This window comes from Periophthalmus magnuspinnatus, chromosome 24, assembly GCF_009829125.3.
Source record: "Periophthalmus magnuspinnatus isolate fPerMag1 chromosome 24, fPerMag1.2.pri, whole genome shotgun sequence".
NCBI classification, from domain to species: Eukaryota; Metazoa; Chordata; class Actinopteri; order Gobiiformes; family Gobiidae; genus Periophthalmus; species Periophthalmus magnuspinnatus.
Genome location: NC_047149.1, coordinates 2,971,298 through 2,994,160, shown reverse-complemented (window position 1 = coordinate 2,994,160; position 22,863 = coordinate 2,971,298). Strand labels below are relative to the sequence as shown.

Genomic DNA, 22,863 nt, shown 5'->3' with positions numbered 1-22,863 from the left:
CATTTTTTGAACAGATCAACAATGTAAAGAACAAGACAACAACAATGGAAAGGAAACAATGAGCATGAAGTAGAACCAACAGTGATGCAGAGAAAGTGCAGTATGACTTTATATTTAAACTGGTCTCTCTCTGTATCAGACCAGACTTACATTTATGAATACTTTAGCATTGCTTTTGTTGTAAATCCAGAGCATTCACCCCACACACAGTCACATACAAACTTTTACGAGTGGTTCAAACATTAGGTAGTATAAAATTTCTATCAGTTCCATAAGTTCTGTCTTTAAGAGCGAAACACTTTTGCACATTACACTGTAATAACTTATTGAAACCTTTCAATAATATAATTACAGTATATCTGACAAGGTCGGAACATTTTAATACTTTGGACTGGATGAAAAGATCGTGAGTATGTTCTAAAAAAACAACCTTGTGAATGATCCGCACTGCTCGTTTTTGCAATAAGAATAATGCTTAGTGGAGCATTAGTAATTGAACCCCATATAACCCCATATTGTTAACAAACTTTTCTAGACAAGAAATTAATGATTTTTTTTTTTTACTGAGGCAGCAGTGAAATTGGTCTATAATTTGTGTTGTTTTTTTTCCATTTGTGAGTAGTGGTATCACTTGTAATTTTCATTTTACTTGGGAAACAGACAGACTGACATAAGAGATAAATTCTAAATACGGGTTAGAGGTTTTACATTGTTATGTATGACTTTTTTAACCAATGACATGTTGATATCATGAAAGTTTGTGGAACATTTATTTTTACATTTTTTGAACATATTTGACTTCTTGTTCATTGGCTGCTGAGAGAAAAAATGAGTACGAGTTCCTCATTATCGTTGCAGTTGGGTCTGGGATTTCAGCAGACAGCTCTGGGTCAATATTTACAAAAAAATGATTAAGACCGTTAACTATATTTTTCATGCTGTGATTATCCACATTTCTATCATCAAAATAAGTGGGACACAGAGCTTTTGTTGATTCCTGTTTATTTAGTGTCCCAGGTTCTCTTTATATTGTTTTTATTTTCATATACTTTTCTTTTATAATATAACTGTTTGTCAGTTCTAATTATATCTGGTCATTTATTTTTATTTGTCTTGTATCTTTGATCAGCATCTTTAGTTTTTAGTTTGATAAACAATTTTTTATTTTTTTTTACTTTACAAGAATTTAATATTCCTTTGGTAAGCCAAGGTCTTTTTGCTGGTTTGCTGTTTTTACAATATTCTTTTACTGGACAGTGTTTATTATACAGAGATATAAATGCTGCCTTTTGTCTAGTTGGAATCAGAAGGCCGATGTTGAAGTCACAGATAAATAATAGATTTTGGTCAACAGTAGAAAACAATTTCTCCACATTCAGTAAAAGCTTCAATATTTGAGCCAAACGATACACGCGACTTACAATCATATTTTTCTTCTTGTCATTATGAATCTCGACAGTTAAACATTCCATTGTTTGATCTATTGAAAGTGACAGATGTGTAACATGCTAAATGATACACACGTATGGATGAATAAGGCAACCACGCCTCCCATTTTACTTCTGTTCATATATCTTAAGTCATAATCATCTAGACAAAATTGTACATCTCAGTCTTAATTCAGGTTTCTGTAACAGCCATAGACAATATAAGGCACAGTGTACATGTACAGTCTATGGTAATACTCCATAGACAGTATACAGAGTGTATATATAGTCTATGGTAATACTCCATAGAGAGTATACAGAGTGTATATATAGTCTATGGTAATACTCCATAGAGAGTATACAGAGTGTATATATAGTCTATGGTAGTACTCCATAGACAGTATACAGAGTGTATATATAGTCTATGATAATACTCCATCGAAGTGCTGCAGATACTCTTTGACAGAACTGAAATGATTATATATGCTCCTGCTATTCAAATCTATCTCTGACAGTTTCTCCACAAAGTTTATGTTATTGTTATATTATTCTTGAGTAACATAATTACAGTTTGTATCAAAAGTAGAGAGAAAATTGTTATCTGGGTCAATTTCAGATAGATTGTGTTGGACTCCATGTATTTAAAAGTTTCCAGTTCCATTTGTTTGTGATGGAGGATTCTCTGCAGCATGTCCAGTTCATTGCTGTTCGATGGTGTAGATGTATTTGATGTAGGCCTTTTGTTCATATTGTCCATAAGTTGTGTGTTAGTTTATTTTGTCCACTCATGTTAGTTGTATTTGTCCAGTTCTTTCTTTCTCACCACCAACACTTTAACTTCCTCTGAGGTCCCGTTTAGTTGAATAAAAATCCTATAATGTGTTACCTAGGTGTGTTCTTTGCAGCTTTTTGCGTTATCTGGCCTTTTTTGCTGTGTCAGCATTTCTTTTTCATTTATGAAAACTTTCCTTTCAGCTTACGACCTTGTTTTAGCAGAGCCATTTTGCTTTTTCGATTCACAAACTTCATTATGAGGCTGTTCTTTCATGGTTCTTTGAGGGCAGTAGGTGACAGGCCTCGATGTGCTCCAGGTACAACCCTATCCAGTATATATACTTATATACTCAAGTATATTGTTGTAGCTTGTCCCCTCGCCGCTCCAGATCCTCAATGCACCAGTCCTTTTCTTCACTCTGGATGTGCAGTTTGTTTACCAGCTCCAGCAGAGTCAGGAGCTCTGTCTGCTGCTCTCTGACAGCATCATCTGCCCAGGCAGGTAATCGAGGGAGGCTTTGATTTCCTCAAACTCCTCTGGTGTTGGGCTTCTTTTTGGTGGCATATTGTCGATTACTGTAGCACATCCAGTGATAGCGGCAATCAGCTGTTTGCAGTCAGCTTGTTTGAGTCAATCAAACTTAAGAGTTGTCTCCATAGTACAAGAGGCAGTGAGTCATGTTTTGGACTCATCTGTACCTTAACAACAGGATCCATGATCCAAGATGAGTGGTCAGCTGACCCAGATAAAAATTCTTAGGAGCGAGCGACAAACACGAGTGAATGAACTGTGTGACAGGAACAGGAAGGATTCAAGAAATATGTGCAAAACATGCAAATAACTTGACCCTCGACCACGGTCAGGGGCCGTTGAGGTTTGGTGGAAGTGTGTGTGCTACATCAGCTCTTATTTTCAAAATTTTGCACATGGTTTTGAATCCGTGTTTTGCACACTTTTGAATCCACAGAAGCATGCAAAACACGGATTCAAAACCATGTGCAAAACACATTCAAAAATGTGCATTTTGAACATTTTGAAAGCACGTGTGCGTTAGATGAGCTCTTATTGTGAAGGTGTCTAGTTTTAGCACAGAGGAGCCGAGGTGATGGAGATGTGTATGTGATAGATTGGCTCTTATTTTGAAAATGTATGTGTTAGAGCAGTTCTTATTTTGAAAGAGTGTGTGTTACATGAGCTGAGGTAATGGAGTGTGCGTGTGTTAGATCAGCTCTTACAGTGAAGAGGTGCGTGCGTGCGTGTGTGTGTGTGTGTGTGTGTGTGTGTGTGAGACAAGCTCTTATTTTGAAAGAGTGCGTGTGTTAGATGAGTGCAGAGGAGCTGAGGTGATGGAGTGTGCGTGTGTGTTACATCAGCTCTTTTAGTGAAGGTGTGTGAGACAAGCTTATTTAAAAAGAGTGTGTGTTAGATTGGCTCTTATTTTGAAGGTGTTTGTAGTTTTAGATTAGCGAAAAGGAGCAGAGGTGATGGAGGTGAAAATTAAACTGCTGGAGATAAAGCAAAAAAACTTGCTGTTCACAGAAAATCAAAGGTTTCCTCAAAAGAAGCAGTTTTTTATCAGAGCAAGAAGACTGCAGCTACACCAGGAGTAAGGCCCTGAGGAGTCTTGGTTTAGTCCTGATTTAGTCCTGGTTTTGGGCCAGTTTAGTGCCAGTTTAGACGTAGTTTATACCGGGTTTAGTCCGGGTTTAGTCCGGGTTTAGTCCGGGTTTAGTCCGGGTTTAGTCCGGGTTTAGTCCGGGTTTAGCCCTGGTTTAGCCCTAGTTTAGCCCTAGTTTAGCCCTGGCTTAGTCCTTTTCTGTCTTAGGTTTAAGTCGTTCTCGTCTCACCTCTTTCAGGATCCTCTCGTTGAAGAACTGTTGTAGTTTCTCGTTGCAGTAGTTGATGCAGAACTGTTCAAAACTGTTGTGCTCAAAATATTCTGGGAAACACACAAGATGGACGTCAAAACAAGAGAGTGATTCCCAAATTGAGTCAGTTACCAAATCTGCATCAGTCATGCTAGTCCGTTAGCTTGACCATATTCTCAGTATTCTACTGTCCACAAACAGTTCAGATGTGACGGTCGACTTTAGCCTTAGATCATTTCAGTTAAAGTTTGTTTTAGATCGACACATGAAACATCTGCAGCTCTGAGCCTTTGCAGACCAGACTGAAGTCAGAGAGTCGTCAGAATAAATTAGTGTCACTGACCGAAGCCGGCGATGTCCAGCACGCCGATGAAGTTAGCGGACGAGTCGAAGGGGAAGCACTCGTTGACCCGGGTCACCACATGGTCAAACAGACGGCTGTAGATGGCTTTAGCCAGGGCATCACGGGCGCTGTTCGCCTGCTCCACCTTCAGGGGCACTCTAGAGCACAGAGGGGGTTAAAGAAGGGAACAATCAAAAGGTGTTATTCTGTGTCAGATGCCCTCCTTGTGTCAGATGCCCTCCCTGTGCCTCCATGGGGTTTTACTCTCTACAGTGTTCTGAAATGCAGGGAAGTCTTGGATGAGTCTTGAGGTTTCAGTCTCTCAGGAGTGAATGCTCATGGGCGGGTTAACAATGAGCTCTCCTGAGATGGAAACAATCTAATCAAAAAAACAACTTTGTTTAGAAACTCCACAAAGGTGCCCTCCTCTGGAATTACAGTGGTCCCTCATTTATGTCCTAAAAATAATAGGCGAAATCCGCAAAGTAGTCAGCTTTATTTTTTACAATGATTATACATGTTTTAAAGCTGTAAACCCCTCACCACACACTTTGTACACACAGGCATTAACATTTTTTCACATTTCTCTCTTATTTAATTCATTGATAGATTGGTGTATTTCACAGTTCCTCTGACTCCTGTGCCTCTTCATCCCGGTGCCGCTCCACTGTAGTTTCGATCCAACATTCATGTAAATTTGTCTGAACACATTCTGTACTGTACAGGAGACACGGTATGGAGGAGACTGATGGACAATGGTCTACAGTATCTTAGCCAATCAGGACGCAGAACACAGTGCACGCTCATACACTGTAAAAAAAAAAAAAAAAAAAAAAAGCATGCAAAATTGCACTAAAAAGAAATCCGCAAAACAGCAAGACCAGGAAAGGTGAAACACGATATAGTGAGGGACAACTGTACTACCATTTAATGTCGTGAAAATCACAGTACATTGTCTAAAGAGTGTTTTTATCATTGGGGTATCAGAACTCTATTCCTCTGTATTGAAATAAAGTTTGACATTTTAGTATCGTGACAACACTGTTTAAGACACAGCTATGATGTACACTGAGGGGGAAAGGGGATAGAACCAACAACCTTGAGGTTTAAGTGTGACCTCTCTGCTATAAATATTACGGATGTTTTTATGAGCTCCATTTTGCAAAGAGAAGAACAGAAATAAAACATGGGCACATTTCTGCTGTTCGTCTGGAGCCGTTTCATTAAATCATAACGAAGAAGACAGCGCCAAAAATGAAACTGTCTAATCACAAAAACACCAGTGAGGCAGTCCTGCAGAGACAAATACAATAATAATAACAATATAGTACTTCAGTAAGAGTACTGGTACATTTTACTATTACTGTTACTTCTATTCAAATTGGAGTAAAAGTATGCTGCTAGAAAAGTACAATTTCTTTAAAAAATTACTCAAGTGAATGTAACTGAGTACCGTATTTTCTGGACTATTAGTCACACTTTCTTTCATAGTTTGTCCGGGGGTGCGACTTATACTCAGATGTGACTTATATGTGAAATTATTAGAATATATAATATAAATAATTTGACACTCTAGGCTTGTACCAGTATGACAGCCATGCAGAAGAGGAAGCGGCACTTCATCTACTTCAGAAGCTACATCGAGGATGAAGAATCCCATGGATTTAGTGATTTGGAGTGAGATCCAGAGTAAATTGTTATCTTTTTTATGCTTTTATTTGATTAACTGTTAATATCTTATGTTAACAAACCAGACATGTGTTCAATTCTTGCTGAACACACGTCTGGTTCATGTAGCTGAATAAATATAAATGTGTTACTTTAGCGTGCTGTACTGATATTCAGCCTGTTGTTCAACATTTTATTGTCATTATTATAACTTGCCTTTAAAGATAAAATGTCTGTTCTTAGTTTTGGATTCTATAAAATAAATTTCCCCAATTAAAGTGACTTATAGTCCAGTGCGACTTATATATGTTTTTTTCTTCATTATTACGCATTTTTTGGCTGGTGCGACTTATCCTCCAGAGCGATGGAAAATACAGTACTATCCAGCTCTGCTAAAAGATGGGGCATTCTGCAAAATGGATTTTTTTGGATATTGCTCCAATGTTCTAATGCTGTTCCCTTATCAAAAACATCCAGTGATCTTTTCTGTGCCTTATTCAAACTCTCCTTAGACTTAGCGGTAGAAGCCTGTAGAAGGCCCCGCCCACCTGCACGACAATATATACAAAAACATGATACAAAACTGTACACAGCAACTTGACAATCCTGATGATATGCCCCATAGAAGTCAAATACCCCCTCTTTAATACCCCATAGAAGTAAATACCCCTGTGCATGTAGCTGTACGACTCCAGTCCTGACTCTTGGGTGCTTCCTGGTTTCACAGAGGTCGTGGTGTTGAACAGAAGGACATGTGTTCAGGAGGCATCTCTGAGTCACAGGGTTTTGGACTGAAAATGGAGCAGCTCTGAGGAAAAGCAGCTCCACCGTGACGAGGCCAGAGCTAAACTACAGTTTTGAAGGCTTCATTGCCTCATTACAGAGCTGGCCGCCGTATATTATGCAGAGCGGGCTTGGTCTGTGGGAATCACCTGTCGCGATAAATCCATAGTTCAAGTAGAACTCCTGGTATTGTCTGTTAAAATCTTTCTTTTACTTGGAAGTTGGCTCTTTTTCTGTCTCTTCACTGGGCCTTTTCCCCTTCGAAAAGAAACTTTCCAAAGACGTCTGTTTTTTACTCATTTTGCTAATTTGTGGGTTAAGTTGTCGGCGCTCAAGTGACGGAAATGTAACCGAGAGAATACGGTCATTTTTCAAAATAAAAGTTTTTTTAAAAAAAACGATTGTTCAGACTCAGATAATAAATACAACGGAAATAATTAACTATTTCTTGGACGGCCGGTGGCCCGGTACTAATTGATCCACGGACCGGTACAGGTCCACGGCCCGGTGGTTGGGGACCACTGGTCTAAGGGACTGTAGACCATTGTCCATCAGTCTCCTCTCTGCCGTGTCTCCTGTACAGTACAGAATGTCTTCAGACAAATTTACATAAATGTGAATCACAGTGTGACTCTGAAGTGCTGTATGTTTGCAAGTTTTCTCCCCAACAAAACCCACAATGTCGATAAAATGTTCTCCATTGACAAATTTCGAAATGCTTTGGACTTAAAAGTGTTTCTCTGCACGGAGAGATGCCTCTGTGGATACCGCTGGAGCAGAGTCACGTGAACAAGTGATCATCGAGGAAGAGGGCTATAATATACGAGGGTTTGAACTTTGAGAGTGTTTAAACAAGAGAGAAATGTGAGAAAATGTTTATACACTTTTCTCACACAGGCATTAAGTGTGTGGTGAGGGATTTTACAGCTGCAAAACATATAAAAAAATTGTAAAAAATAAAGCTGGCTACTTCACCTATTGTGGGTTATTTTTAGGACGTAACTCCCGCGATAAACAAGGGACTACTGTAGTCCTGGTTTAGCTCTGGTTTAGTCCTAGTTTAGTCCTGGTTTAGTCCAGGTTCAGTCCTGGTTTAGTCCGGGTTCAGTGTGTTTGTGTGAGATGGAAGTGGGCGTCTGTTGAACCCAGACTCCAGCTTCTGCAACAGATGGACCCAACCCACAGACTAAAACTATCATCACAAATACTGCCTTAAGTCTACAAGGACTAAACCAGGACTGGACAACGTCTGAACCAGGACTAAACAAGGACTAAACCAGGACTGAACCAGAACTAGACCAAACAACATTTTGACAATTCTTTCTCCAACCATTTGGCGAAATGCAAAAAATGTAAAAGGTGTGCACCTGTCCCCCTGTGTAAAAGTATGCACCTGTCTATATATATATATATAATAAAACACAATTTTAGATCAGAGTTGTTCATTTGTATTTTCTCCACCTCTGATTCTGAACTAGAACTAAACCAGGATCAAATGAGGACTAAATCAAGACTAAACCAGTTCCAAACCAGATCCAGACCAGGTCTAGGCCCGGCCAGACTCCCCGCTCCTCTGCACTGATATAGATCGGGGAGGGACTCAGGTCTAATTGCAAAATCGTTTGCGAGTTAATTCTCTGAACTTGAGTCGATTCAACGTCCTCAGAGAGAGTCTAAAGACCAGGACTAAAGACCAGGACTAAAGACCAGGACTAAAGACCAGGACTAGAGACCAGGACTAGAGACCAGGACTAGAGACCAGGACTAGAGACCAGGACTAGAGACCAGGACTAGAGACCAGGACTAGAGACCAGGACTAAAGACCAGGACTAAAGACCAGGACTAGAGACCAGGACTAAAGACCAGGACTAAAGACCAGGACTAAAGACCAGGACTAAAGACCAGGACTAGAGACCAGGACTAGAGACCAGGACTAGAGACCAGGACTAGAGACCAGGACTAGAGACCAGGACTAGAGACCAGGACTAAAGACCAGGACTAAAGACCAGGACTAAAGACCAGGACTAGAGACCAGGACTAAAGACCAGGACTAAAGACCAGGACTAAAGACCAGGACTAAAGACCAGGACTGAACCAGGTTTATAGTCTTGCGCATTACTTTCTGGTTGAATATTGATGTTAATCTTAATTGATATTTTTTTCATTATTTCATTTTCAATGCTACTTCAAAAGCACAGCAGTGTGTCAGATGCCCTCCCATCCTCCTGTATCCCTGAGTGTCAGATGCCCTCCCATCCTCCTGTAGATTTTATGCAGAATGTTACAGGTGAGTGAGTGTCACTGGCAGTAATGATGTTTTCTCCTGTTCCAGCTCCAAACACTGAATCTAAAATGTGACAAAGCTGCTACAGTTTGAGAACAAATACAAAAGTCTACACTCTGAAAGATTGAGCTTTTCAAAGATGTCCAGAATATCAAGATCAGAAAAAAGAGTCAAACACATCTGTGCTTCTGTTAACCTGCATATGTCCTTGTCTAGTCCTGGTCTAGTCCTGGTACCCGCCCATATTAGTGTGTTATGTACAACCTCAGGTTGGGATTGGCTAACCAGACGCTGTCCATCTGTTAGCACGCAGGTAATGGCCGTTAATGGTGCTGTTAGCAATGCTGTTAGAGTTAGCTAATGGAGCTGAGACGAGTCCAGGACAGAGCCATGCCAAGGCAGCATATGGAGTTTAGCAGGTCTAAACCAGAACTAAACAGGACCTAAAACGGGAATAAAGTAGGACTAAAACAAGACTGAACCAGGTCTGAACCAGGTCAGTGGAGCAGTGATGAGGAACACAGGTCAAAGATGATGGCGTAATTAAAGCTCTAACCAGGGAACATATTCACAAACATCTGTAGGATAAGCTCAGGGCCACACAAACAGCATGTGAATGACATACACTACTCCTCCTCATCTCTCTCTCTCTTCGCCTCTCTCTCCTCACCTTCTATCTTCCTGTCTACTCTCTCTCCTAGTGTCCTCATTTTTCTTCTTCACTCTCTCTACTCCTCTCTTCTTCCTCCCTCTCTCCTCTTCTCTTTCTCTGCTTCCACTCCTTGTCCTCCTTTCCTCGTGCTCCTTTCCCTCTCCTCCCTTTATCATCGCTCGCCTCCTCCTCTCCTTCCCTCTCCTCTTTCCCTCCTCCCTCCTCCCTCCTCTTCTCCTCCATCCTGAATAGCGTTGTCACGGCAAATCGATTTTACGATTTATAATAATGAGTACAGGACCTGAGCTATCCAACAATGAATGACAACAAAAAGCTTCCCTTAGTCCTGGATTAGTTCTGGATTAGTCCTGGACTAGTCTGGGACTAGTCCTGGACTAGTCCTGGTCTAGTCCTGGTCTAGTCCTGGTCTAGTCCTGGTCTAGTCCTGGTCTAGTCCTGGTCTAGTCCTGGTCCAGTCCGGGTGCAGCCCAGTCCTGGTTTAGACCTGGTTTAGACTGGTTTAGACCTGGTTTAGACCTGGTTTAGATCTGGTCCAGTCCTGGTTCAGTCCTGGTTCAGTCCTGCTTTAGTCCTGCTTTAGTCACGGTTTAGACCTGGTTTAGTTTTGGTTCAGTTCTGCTTCAGTCCTGGTTTATTCCTGTAGGAGACATTTGAGGACAAACTTCACATTAACCTGAGATGTGGGGCAGTGGCGCCCCCTGGAGGGCATAAGTGGAAGAGCAGTGGCTTTTTAAATGTGAGGGGTCGTATTTTAAACCTGTCCAGGGTATTTGAGATAAAGTGAAATCGGAACTTTCAACTAATTCAAGAATTCCATGCATTTTAGAACATGTTTATAGAGGTCTCAACTACAGGGTTAGCAGTTTTTACACAGAATAAGACCACATAGACACACAGGGAGGACATTTCACATACCAGGGAGGGCATCTGACACACAGGGAGGGCCTCAAACACACAGGGAGGGCATCTGACACACAGCACTCACTTGATGACGGTCCCTTTAGCGCCCCCTGCTGTGGTCAGCCATGACTCTGGAGGTAAGACTGACCCTGAGGTCGTCCTGCTCCAACCTAGAAGCTCAGCACAGAACTGCACCGACTCAGAGCACTGGTTCCTGATGGCACAGCCGCCTGAGAGACAAAAACACAGGTAAAAAAATACGACATGTTAGATCAGAGGAGCCTGAAAGACAAAACACAGGGAAAAATATGACAAGTTAGACCAGAGGAGCCTGTGAGAAAAAACACAGGGAGAAATATAACATGTTAGAGCCATAAACTGTATAAAGAAGTGGAATAAGAGATTATGACGTCACCCATAGCGCTTGGCTCAAGCCACAGGACATCAAGGCTAGCAGTTATAGGAGGCTGAGTATCATAGCAACCAAAGAGCCAATCAAGAGTGAGGCTGTTGAAGGTAACGCCCTTCCTGTCCACAATGCTGGTCTAGTACAGAGTGGGTGCTTTGCAATGCTGTAAATCAAAGCTGTTGTAACGCTAATGGGAGGGACCTCGGGGAAAGAAGGCCCCTGATTTGTCTGTTATTAATGCTCATATCTTGATTTACAGATACAATAAATAAATAAAAAAAAACAGGATCACGTTGAGCGGGTTAATACCAACATTTTAAGGTCAGAGTGGTCAGAGAGAAGGGCCACAATTTTCAAATGTAAAGTAAATTAGAGCCAGTCGATGCATCTTGAAGCGCGCAAGATAATTACTTCCTATTTGAACGTGGCGGCTCACAGATTAGCCATGTCCAGAGAACTGTACAGTCTATGGCACGAGCACGAGCCTGAGAGACAGAACACAGGGATAAAGGCAATATGTGAGAGCCACAGACTGTATAAAGAAGTGGACTAAGGCTGTGTCCAAATGTCCATACTATTCCCTACGGGGGTCACATACTTATAGTGCTGTCTGAATGTCCAGTGAGTGAGAAAACAATGCACTCAAAATTTCCCACAATACACCTTGAAAAATAGTGTCCAGCACTGGTCACTAGATCGGTCATAGACGAGTGTTTTTGAAAAATAGCATGGCAACAGATCTTTAACTGGACACAACACAACTGAATGAAGCAGATAGAAGCTCTGTCACACTGTTGATCCTGATTATGAATGAAACACTCTCAAATAAACCAGTGCTGTGTAAAGTTGCCAGTGTAAGTCATTTAGCTTTGTTCGATCTGTTAACAGAGCAATAACTTCCACATCTCAGATAAAACAAGATATTAAAAATCTAGTCAGTTTATGTGAGATCCATCCTGACATTAACATGTATGTTGATAAAGGCTTTTGTCAGTCCAATCTGATCATTATTTATGACACAAATCAAGTTTTATAAGAGTTTAGCCTTGAGATTTTCTTCACCCAGACGGCAGAGTCACATGACCCCAAAGTAGTGAGCTGTGTGTCTGAATTGCTCTGTGAAAGAGGCTCTATAGAGTCCGCTATAGAGCGCGGGCTGTGTAGTGAGGGAGGGGTTAGGGGCAGGGGAACACAGCCTAAGTGAGTTTGACATTACCCACAGAGTTAGGCTCCAAATAAAGTTCATCAAGGGAGTTATAGCAGCTAATCTGGAACCAAGCATTATAATTGGAAATACGAGGGCGAATTGAAAGAGCCAATCAGGAGCGAGGCTGTTGACGGTAACGTCCCTTGCCACCCACACCGCTGGTTTAGCAGGGAGCCGGGACTTAATAAGGAGGCTGTCAATCAACCTGTTGCTAACGCAAGCAAAAGCAACCTGTGGGAAAGGGCGCATCATTGGTCACCTATTAATCCAATCATTAGCTATGTCCATTTATATTTGGAGGCTGAAGGAAAAGGACCAGGGGGAAATATGTTTATGCGAGTCTGTCATTAGGTTAACATGGTGACATTAGCCTGACAGACAAGACACAGGGTAAAGACATGCAACATTACAAGCCTGAATTTACTCAGCACTAAACCAAGACTAAATAAGAACTAAACTAAGACTAAAGCAGGATTTGACTCGTCCAAACTGTGCCTGAATCAAGACTGACTCTTGTTAGAATCTCCAGACCTCCAGAAACCCAGATGCCCTCCCTGAAGAAACCCTGTAAAATTCATATTAAGAAAGTCTGTTTGAAATGAGAAGGAATCGTTTTAAGAAGAATCGTTGGAAAGGAATCGTTTTAAGTGAATCGTAGAGGAATCATGAGAGTGCTGTTATCACACAGTCGCCATGGAAACGTTTATCAGGTTTTTCTTATTTTTTGTTAAATGTAAAAGTCTGAAGGACAAACTCTCACACAGTGTAACCACACACAGAGAACCAGGTCTAAACCAGGTCTAAACCAGGACTAAAACAGGACTAAAACAGGTCTAAATCAGGTCTAAACCAGGACTAAACCAGGACTAAACCAGGACTAAAACAGGACTAAAACAGGTCTAAACCAGGACTAAACCAGGTCTAAACCAGGTCTAATCAGTTCTAAATCAGGTCTAAATCAGGTCTAAATCAGGTCTAAATTAGGTCTAAATCAGGTCTAAATCAGGTCTAAATAAGGTCTAAATAAGGTCTAAACCAGGTCTAAACCAGGTCTAAACCAGGTCTAAACCAGGTCTAAATCAGGTCTAAATCAGGCCTAAACAGGCCTAACCAGTTCTAACCAGAATTAAAGCAAGTCTAAACCAGGTCTAAGCCAGGTCTACACCACCAGGTCTGGATGGGGGGCAAGGGGGGTGGGGGGTGGCAGTAGCAGTAGCAGTAGTTGTACACACCTGACGTACTCCCCCGCCTCCTCGAAGTCGATGTTGCCCAGGTGCATGACCCCGGCCCCAGTCCTGAACAGATCAAGTTTCTCTGATGGTCCAGACCGATCTTCTTCATGGCATCGCTCATTCGACTGAAGTCCAGACGGTCATCGAGGAGAGGGTCCTTCAGAGGGCCACTTTTTACGTGCTAAAGAATATACGAGAACACACAAGAACATACATGAGAAGAACATACAAGAAGACACAAGAACATACGAGAAGACACAAGAACATACGAGAAGACACAAGAACATACATAAGAACATACAAGAACACGAAAGAACATACAAGAACACACAAGAACATACAAAAACATACAAGAACATACAAGCACACAAGAACATGAGAAGAACATACAAGAACACACAAGAACATACAAGAACACACAAGAACATTCGAGAAGACACAAGAACCATACATTAAGAACATACAAGAACACGATAAGAACATACAAGAAACACACAAGAACACGAAAGAACATACAAGAACACACAAAAACAACAAGAACATATGAGAAGAACATACAAGAACACACAAGAACATGGGAAGAACCTACAAGAACACACAAGAAACATTCGAGAAGGACACAAGAACATACATGAGAAGAACATACAAGAACACACAAGAACATACATGAGAAGAACATACAAGAACACACAAGAACATATGAGAAGACACAAGAACATACATGAGAAGAGCATACAAGAACACACAAGAACATACGAGAAGACACAAGAACATACATGAGAAGAACATACAAGAACACACAAGAACATACATGAGAAGAACATACAAGAACACACAAGAACATTCGAGAAGACACAAGAACATACATGAGAAGAACATACAAGAACACACAAGAACATACATGAGAAGAACATACAAGAACACACAAGAACATATGAGAAGACACAAAGAACTATACATGAGAAGAGCATACAAGAACACACAAGAAACATACGAGAAGACACAAGAACATACATGAGAAGAACATACAAGAACACACAAGAAACATACATGAGAAGAACATACAAGAACACACAAGAACATGCATGAGAAGAACATACAAGAACACACAAGAACATACATGAGAAGAACATACAAGAACATGCATGAGAAGAACATACAAGAACATACATGAGAAGAACATACAAGAACACGAAAGAACATACGAGAACACACAAGAACATACAAGATGACACAAGAACATACAAGAACACACAAGAACATACGAGAAGACACAAGAACATACATGAGAAGAACATACAACACACAAGAACATACGAGAAGACACAAGAACATACATGAGAAGAACATACAACACACAAGAACATACGAGAAGACACAAGAACATACATGAGAAGAACATACGAGAAGACAAGAACATACATGAGAAGAACATACAACACACAAGAACATACGAGAAGATACATATACATGTGAACATAGTCAGCTAATCTGGAGCACAGTTCCATATTTGGAATTCTGAGTATCATAGCAACCAAAGAGCCAATCAGGAGCAAGGGTGTTGAACGTAACACCCCGCAGCTTAGCAACGCTGTCAATAAAACCTGTTGCTAACGCTTGCAGGAGTGACCTTGGGGATTTGTCTGTTATTAATGTTCATATCTTGATTTTGAGACAAAATAATGATAGTGTGTGTGTGGGTGTGTGTGTGTGTTTCCCTGAAAGAGAGCGTCCATTTCATCATCAGATGTGATTACAGCTGATATTAAGGTTCAGAGACATGGACAGGATTTTTGTGATCTAATAAAGGGGAGCTATTTACTTCTATTAAAGAATGGATATTTGAATAACATATTTAGATCACAATGTTTCCTTTTATTGTTTTGAAAATGCTAAATTCACCCAAAACAAAGTATTCACATGTTTTATAAGTTTCACTTTCATTTTGATTCTCTGAGTCTCCCCTCCCTTTGCTCTCTGTGCTAACTTTCTCCCCCTTCAGAGCACTATCACAACACACTCAGCTGCATCTCAATAATGAAACTACTGCACATCACGTCAGGTTTGTCAAATTGCTGTGTACAGTTTTGTATCATGTTTTTGTATATTTATGGAGAATTGCCTGCATCACCATGTCGAACATGGGTGGTGTAGGCTTATGGGTGGAGCCTTGTACAGGTTTGTACTGCTAACCGCAAGGAGGGTTTGAATAGGGCCAAGGAGATTACTCAAACATACATGGATCACATCTAAAACCTCTTCATGTTTTTGATGGGGGACATGGGAGAGAGATACAACAAAAAAGAGTTTGCAGCATACCCCTCTTTAACTTGAGTATGAAAAAATATATTGACAAAAATCCACATTGGACTGCATGACCTTTGACACAAAGTCTGTTATTTGGGGGTAATGAGCCTCTGATGCATCCACAGAAAGTCAGAGTAAAGCCAGATGTGTTTTTGTTATTTCAGCTCTAAATTCACTTTGTCTGGTCAAAAATCTGTTTTTTAGACCTGTCAGCTCAGGTGAATCTGAGTTTCAGATGACATTCCCACATCTATATTCCAATCATATTTAACACAGATTGAACAAGACTCACTTTAACTGTTCAAACTCAGATGTGAGTTGTGAGTGAGTTCTTGGCTCCAGTCTCTAATAGAAATGATCAGGTTCAACATTTGTGCATTTGCCTTTTGTATATTTTATGGTAAAGTCCAGTGTAATCAATAGAACTGTGTCTGAGCCATCTGAGAGAACAACATCATCTCACTCTACAATCTGAAATTCACCAATAGTAAAACACTCTTTAAAAGTGGGTTGCCATGGTTGTAGTAGAATGTTAAGTCCCGCCCCCAGACGAGAAGTGGTGTGTCCTTCAGCAATGCCTCTGTGCAGTTCTGATGTTCTCGTCTCTTTAGAACATTCGCTCTGTTCTCTCTGAAGCAGAGAACACCAGGGTCACATACAGGAGAGCGATGGTGAGGCAGTTGGCTTCTAACCAAATGGTTCAAGGTTTGAATCCCGCTCTTGCAGTTAATTTGGTCATTTGACCTGTGTAGGCTTTATTGATACTTTACAGCTCACCAAAATGTCCTGGGGGTGTGATGCTAACTGTAGGCACTGTTCTGTCTGAAGCTCTGTTACTCAAATTAGACTTTAATCTGATCTTTATTTATCTGAAACAGCATTACAGCCACAAGGTAGCTACCATTAGCCAACAGTTTTTTCAGTGAGTCACTCTCACCTTTTTATATAAAATCAAACTCCTAAACAGGACCATGAATGCTTAGATTGATCACAGGAAAATGAAAATGTGATGTTTAAATACAGTTATACAGTTTTTCAAAATGTTCAGTTTTGTCTCTTAACTCAACTTTTTTGGCAGTGTTTGCTAAAGTTTGCCTTGTGTCCCCAGAGCCTTGTTTCCACTGGTTCACTTTGGGTGGATTAGTTCGGGCCAGTGTGTCCCCACTGTCTAAAGTGAACCATACCGCCCCGTCTGAGGGATCCGAAGAGGACCCTGAAGGGTACTAGTTCCCAGAGGGCACCAGCACAGTATGGGTCACTTTATCTGAGACATGAACACAGACTCAAAACAACAAAAAGCTGATATAAACATGAAATAATAATAATCTCTCACCAAACGCTGACTTGACCTTGTGATAAACCACCGTATTTTCCAGTTATAGCAATATATAGCTATATATATATATATATATATATATATATATATATATATATATATATATATATATATATATTATATATATATATATCCTAGCCCGAATAATTAATTTATTCAATTTCAGCCGTGCCTGAGCGTGGAAATGCAACTCGCCTGGAGGGAGTCGCACCAAACTGACCCACTGTAAGGTGACCACAAGCGAACCGTTCCAGTGGAAAAGAGGCTCATGATAACTGCTGAACTTTCCACCATAGAGTTACATGTAGAAGCCCCCCTCCCCCAAGAGAGATTTCCCAGATATCCGTACCGTATAGTGTTATTAAAAGGTTTTACGGTTTTTCCTTGAATGAGTCCTAATGTGCTTGTGTCTCTATAGTTATAATCTGTGACACTCGTGGATCATTGTTATAATTTACACATTTTAAATCACAATATTCTTTTAAAACATCTCAATAAAAGAAACAAGTCCACTGACTTCCTCGTTATAAAACTGCGGTGTCCAATGGGAGGTGACGTCATCGTAAACGTCATCACAGCAAAGCACCGCATGCTGTTTGCGCCCCCTATGGACAGCTGCACATCACACTAGAGCAGCACTTTTTTTTTTAATTTGTACCAAAATGACTATGCGACCTTGCTGAATCTTACAAGTATTACCGATTAAGAAAATAAAACTGGAGAAGGAAGTGCATATGTCAAAAACGGGGTAGATCGGCAAAATGGCACTTTGAAAATAAGCGATTAAAGATTACTCAAACAATGAATCACTTGCATACAACCTCAGAGGCTCAATGAGAAGAAACAACTAGAACATGGTTAAACATCTGAAAAGTCCAGTTTGAAGAACAGGGCTGGTTTAATGTAATTTGACTGGTGCTTTTGTTTTGGAACTAGTGCTAACTGGTGCTGTTTTGTATTGTTTTCTGTGTCTTTGGAAACGTTTTTTTTTTATAGAATAATATATAATTTGAATGCACTAACTATCTCAAAATATCACCTTTTTACAGTACCTGTAAAAAGTACAGACGTACCTTAAACAGGAAGGTGCAGTTTTCAACCAGAGGTCCAGTCAGCACATTTTTAAAGCATCTGACAGACTGATGTATTGTTCTAAACTGTGACTTGGTTTAGTGGATACAACCTGTGCTAAATTTACATCAGTGAAGTAGCAGTTTGTGAAGAAAAGTCAAGAATCCAGGAAGGATTTGTGAGCTATAAAACAGAATCCTACTGCCTGTGTCATCAGCACAAAAATTCAAAATACAGACACAGTTTAGGGCTCAAAAACTGGCACTTTAAACCTGGATTTCACTAAATAAAGCTGTTGTCTTTAGTCTAATTAGAAATATAGTGTCATTTAGACATGTTTTGGCCCTTGTATACATTATGGTTGTAAGGTAACAGTTATGGAATTACCTCTTCACATCTGCTACTTATAAACTACAAAACTAGAAAAGACTAGGCAGGATTTGTAATCAAACCTAGTCTCACCTGTATATTAACTTTTATGTGGTTTTAGATTGTGATTTCAATTTGTGTCCAAATTAGAACAAAACCAGTCATGTTAGTCAAAGTATTTGTGAAGCCTGAGGTCCAAATATATGACTCCAGTAAAGACTCGTTTCAGTCTCAGCTCTCACTCATGTTTCTCCAGACCCTCTTTTAAAAAAAACAAATTTAAACTTTTGGATTTTCTGTTTTGAATCTGATGAAGTTTCTGATGAACTGTCAAACTCAGAGGGTCTAATCTGTGTCAAAACATCATTCTGCTCTCAAAGCCTGTGTCAGATACCCTCCCAGTCTCCTCCTGTGTGTCAGATGCCCTACCGTCTTCCTTTATCCCTGTGTGTCTGAGGCCTTCCTCTCCTCCTGTAGTGAGTCAGATACTGTTGGATGTGTCAGATGCCCTGTCTGTGTGTCAGATGCCCTGTCTGTGTCAGATGTGTCAGATGCCCTGTCTGTGTGTCAGATGCCCTTCCGGCACTCACCTCGGGGCTCTTGCGGTTCTGGGGGATCTGTTTGTCGGTGTCTTTGGAGGCAAAGAATCGGGTGCAGCCTTTGTTCAGATACTGAAACAGAAAACAAACAACAATTATTTAAGTTTAAACTATATAAGACCAGCCCACAGTACAGCACAGAGAAGTGTCTGGGGAGGGGGCGGGCAGCATTTTTTGTTCCCAATCTTATCTTGGGAACTTGCATACTTCCAGAGACATTTGATCATTCTCTGACACTAGACCTCACACTGTGAACCACTAACTCCTCTGCCATCAGTGCACAGGATGCTCCAGCCCTGCTCCAGCCCTGCTCCAGCCCTGCTCCAGCCCTGCTCCAGCCCTGCTCCAGCCTGCTCCAGCCCTGCTCCAGCCCTGCTCCAGCCCTGCTCCAGCCCTGCTCCAGCCTGCTCCAGCCCTGCTCCAGCCCTGCTCCAGCCCTGCTCCAGCCCTGCTCCAGCCCTGCTCAGCCTGCTCCAGCCCTGCTCCAGCCCTGCTCCATCCCTGCTCCAGCCCTGCTCCAGCCCTGCTCCAGCCCTGCTCCAGCCCTGCTCCAGCCCTGCTCCAGCCCTGCTCCAGCCCTGCTCTAGTCCATCATCATGCTTGTTGTATGCTGCTCTTAAAACCCTCTGGTAAAAGAGCCGTGCCCACGCAGCTCTGTTCTGTTATTTTCTATTTATATTAAACTCTACAGACCTGCACCAACCTCTTGAGTCACCAGCACATTCTACAGCTGTTTGGCCTTCACAGAAATCAGCAGTCTAACCCACACACAGGGTGTCTAACCCACAAGGACACAGGATAACCACTCTGCCATAGTAACACAAGGACATGGAAACTGGTTTAGTCCTGGTCAAGTCCTAGTCCTGGTTCAACCCTGGTTCAGCCCTGGTTCAGCCCTGATGCTGGTCTAGTCCCGGTCTTACCCTGAAGGTATCAGGAGCCTTCAGATGGAGCTTCTCCCTCATCTCCTCTGGAGCTCCAGCACACAGTCTGTAGAAGATGTGGTAGTTCCTCTCCTCTTGGCTCTGAGTGCAGATCCGGGACTTCTCCAGGAGGTAGTGGGACACGAACCCGCCCACCACCGCATTCTGAGGAGAGAGGATCAATCAGAAAGTCAGTGATTTGAGTCCTGTCTCTGTGTCCATAAGCCAGACATTTCAGTTCAGATCACTGTGCAAATGGTTCAGTAAAGATGCATTAACTTTTTTGGTGGAGGTCCTAACACCTGCTTGTCTCCATGGAATGTTCCACAGTATGGCATTAAACTTGTTTACCTTCATAGAGTTTCACTGTGGTACTATTAAAATCCTAATTCCAATGAAGTTGGGATGCTGTGTAAAACTTAAAAAAAATACAGAATACAATGATTAGCAAATCCTTTTCAACCCATATTGAACTGAACAAACTACAAAGACGTGATATTTAATGTTCAAACTGATAAACCTTATTGTTTTTATGCAAATATTCACTCATTTTCAATTTGATGTCTGCAACATGTTCCAATAAAGCAGAGACAGGGGCAACAAAAGAATGGGAAAGTTGAGGAATGTTTAAAATCCATCCTGTTTGGAACATTCCACATTGAACGGATTAACTGGAAACAGGTGAGTGTCATGATTGGGTATAAAAGGAGCATCTCTGAAGGGCTCAGTCATTCACAAAGGATGGAGCGAGGGTCCCCACTTTGTGAACAGCACCGTGAGCAAATAGTCCAACAGTCTAAGAACAACATTTCTCAATGTGCAAATGCAAGGAATTTAACGATTTCATCATCTACGGTTCATAATATCATCAAAAGATTCAGAGAATCTGGAGAAATCTCTGCACATAAACAGCAACACCGAAAACAAACACTGAATGTCCATGACCTTCGACCCTTCAGGTGTTACTGTATTAAAAACAGACATGAATGTGTAAAGGATATTCCCACACGGGCTCAGGAACACTTCAGGAAACCATTGTCAGTTAACACAGTTCATCTCTACATCACCAAGTGCAGGTTAAAACTGTACCAGGCAAAGCCAAAGCCAAATATCAACAACACCCAGAAACACCACCAGCTTTTCTGGGCCCGAGCTCACCTGAGATGGACTGACCAAAGTGGAAAAGTGTGCTGTGGCCTGATGAGTCCACATTTCAAATTGTTTTTGGAAATCATGGATGTCATGTCCTGCAGGCCAAAGAGGAAAAGGACAATCCGGATTGTTATCAGCACAAAGTTCAAAAGCCTCTGTGATGGTCTGGGGGTGTGTTAGTGCCTCTGTGATGGTCCGGGGGTGTGTTAGTGCCTCTGTGATGGTCTGGGGGTGTGTTAGTGCCTCTGTGATGGTCTGGGGGTGTGTTAGTGCCCATGGGAAACTTGCACATCTCTGAAGGCTCCATTAATGTGAAAGGTACATACAGGTTTAGGAGCTACATATGCTGCCATCCAAGCAACATCTGTTTTAGGGACATCTCTGCTTATTTCAGTAAGAGAATGCCTAGCATTTGTACTAGACTGTCCTGCCTTCAGTCCAGACCTGTCTCCCACTGAAAATGTCTGGCACATTATGAAGCGCAAAATACGACAACGGAGACCCCGGACTGTTGAGCAACTGAAGTTGTACATTCAGCAAGAATGGGAAAGGATTCCTCCTGCAAAGCAATTAGTGTCCTCAGTTCCCAAACACTTATTGAATGTTGCTAAAAGGAAAGGTGATGTAACACAGTGGTAAACATGCCCCTGTCCCAGCTTTATTGGAACGTGTTGCAGGCATCAAATTGGAAATGAGTGAATATTTGCATAAAAACAATAAAGTTTATCAGTTTGAACATTAAATATCATGTCTTTGTAGTTTATTCAGTTCAATATAGGTTGAAAAGGATTTTCAAATCATTGTATTCTGTATTTTTTTTTTTAAGTTTTACACAGCGTCCCAACTTCATTGGAATTGGGGTTGTATGTAGAACCCTCTTTAGCGCCTCTGTAGAACCCTCTAGAACATTCACTTTATCTTACTGCAATCATCCAAACAGCAGAAACACAGCTGGATTTTTAACAAACTGGGATTTTTCAAGTTAAATTCTGATCAAGATTCACACAAACTAACTTCACAAAACACTTAAAACTTACTAATAAGTGAGTGGGTTAATACTCGACCAGTCAAAAGGAAATCTATGGTTTTAATATAATTTTTAATATGAACTTTGAAACAAAAGACCTTGCATTTAAAATGTGTGTGTGTGTGTGTGTGTGTGTGTGTATATGTGTATATATATATATATATATATATATATATATATATACACACATACACAGATACACATATATCAACTATGCTTTAGTCCTGGTTCAGTCCTGCTTCGGCCCTGCTTCGGCCTGCTTCAGTCCCTGTAATGTTTCTTGTCCCTCTAGATCTCTGGGTTAATATCCTCCTCTTACATTAAAAATGTCTCGTAGCTTTGGGACATCATTATGAGCTAAACGTTTAAACGATGAAAAGACAAAGTCTCTCATTAAAAGCAGAGATGATCTTTTGTTTGTCTCGGTTTAACAGAAGCATTTTACAAACCACCGTGTGGACTGACCCAGGACGCACTTCAGACTCAGAGCATTTGACCCATTTATCAAGA

At 41.1% G+C, this 22,863-nt stretch overlaps 1 protein-coding gene across 4 annotated transcripts in view; it reads right to left on the bottom strand.

The window, feature by feature from the left end:
- myo6a (myosin VIa) overlaps nucleotides 1–22,863 on the bottom strand; it is a 125,128-nt gene that overhangs the window by 59,775 nt on the left and 42,490 nt on the right. The window lies entirely within an intron of this gene.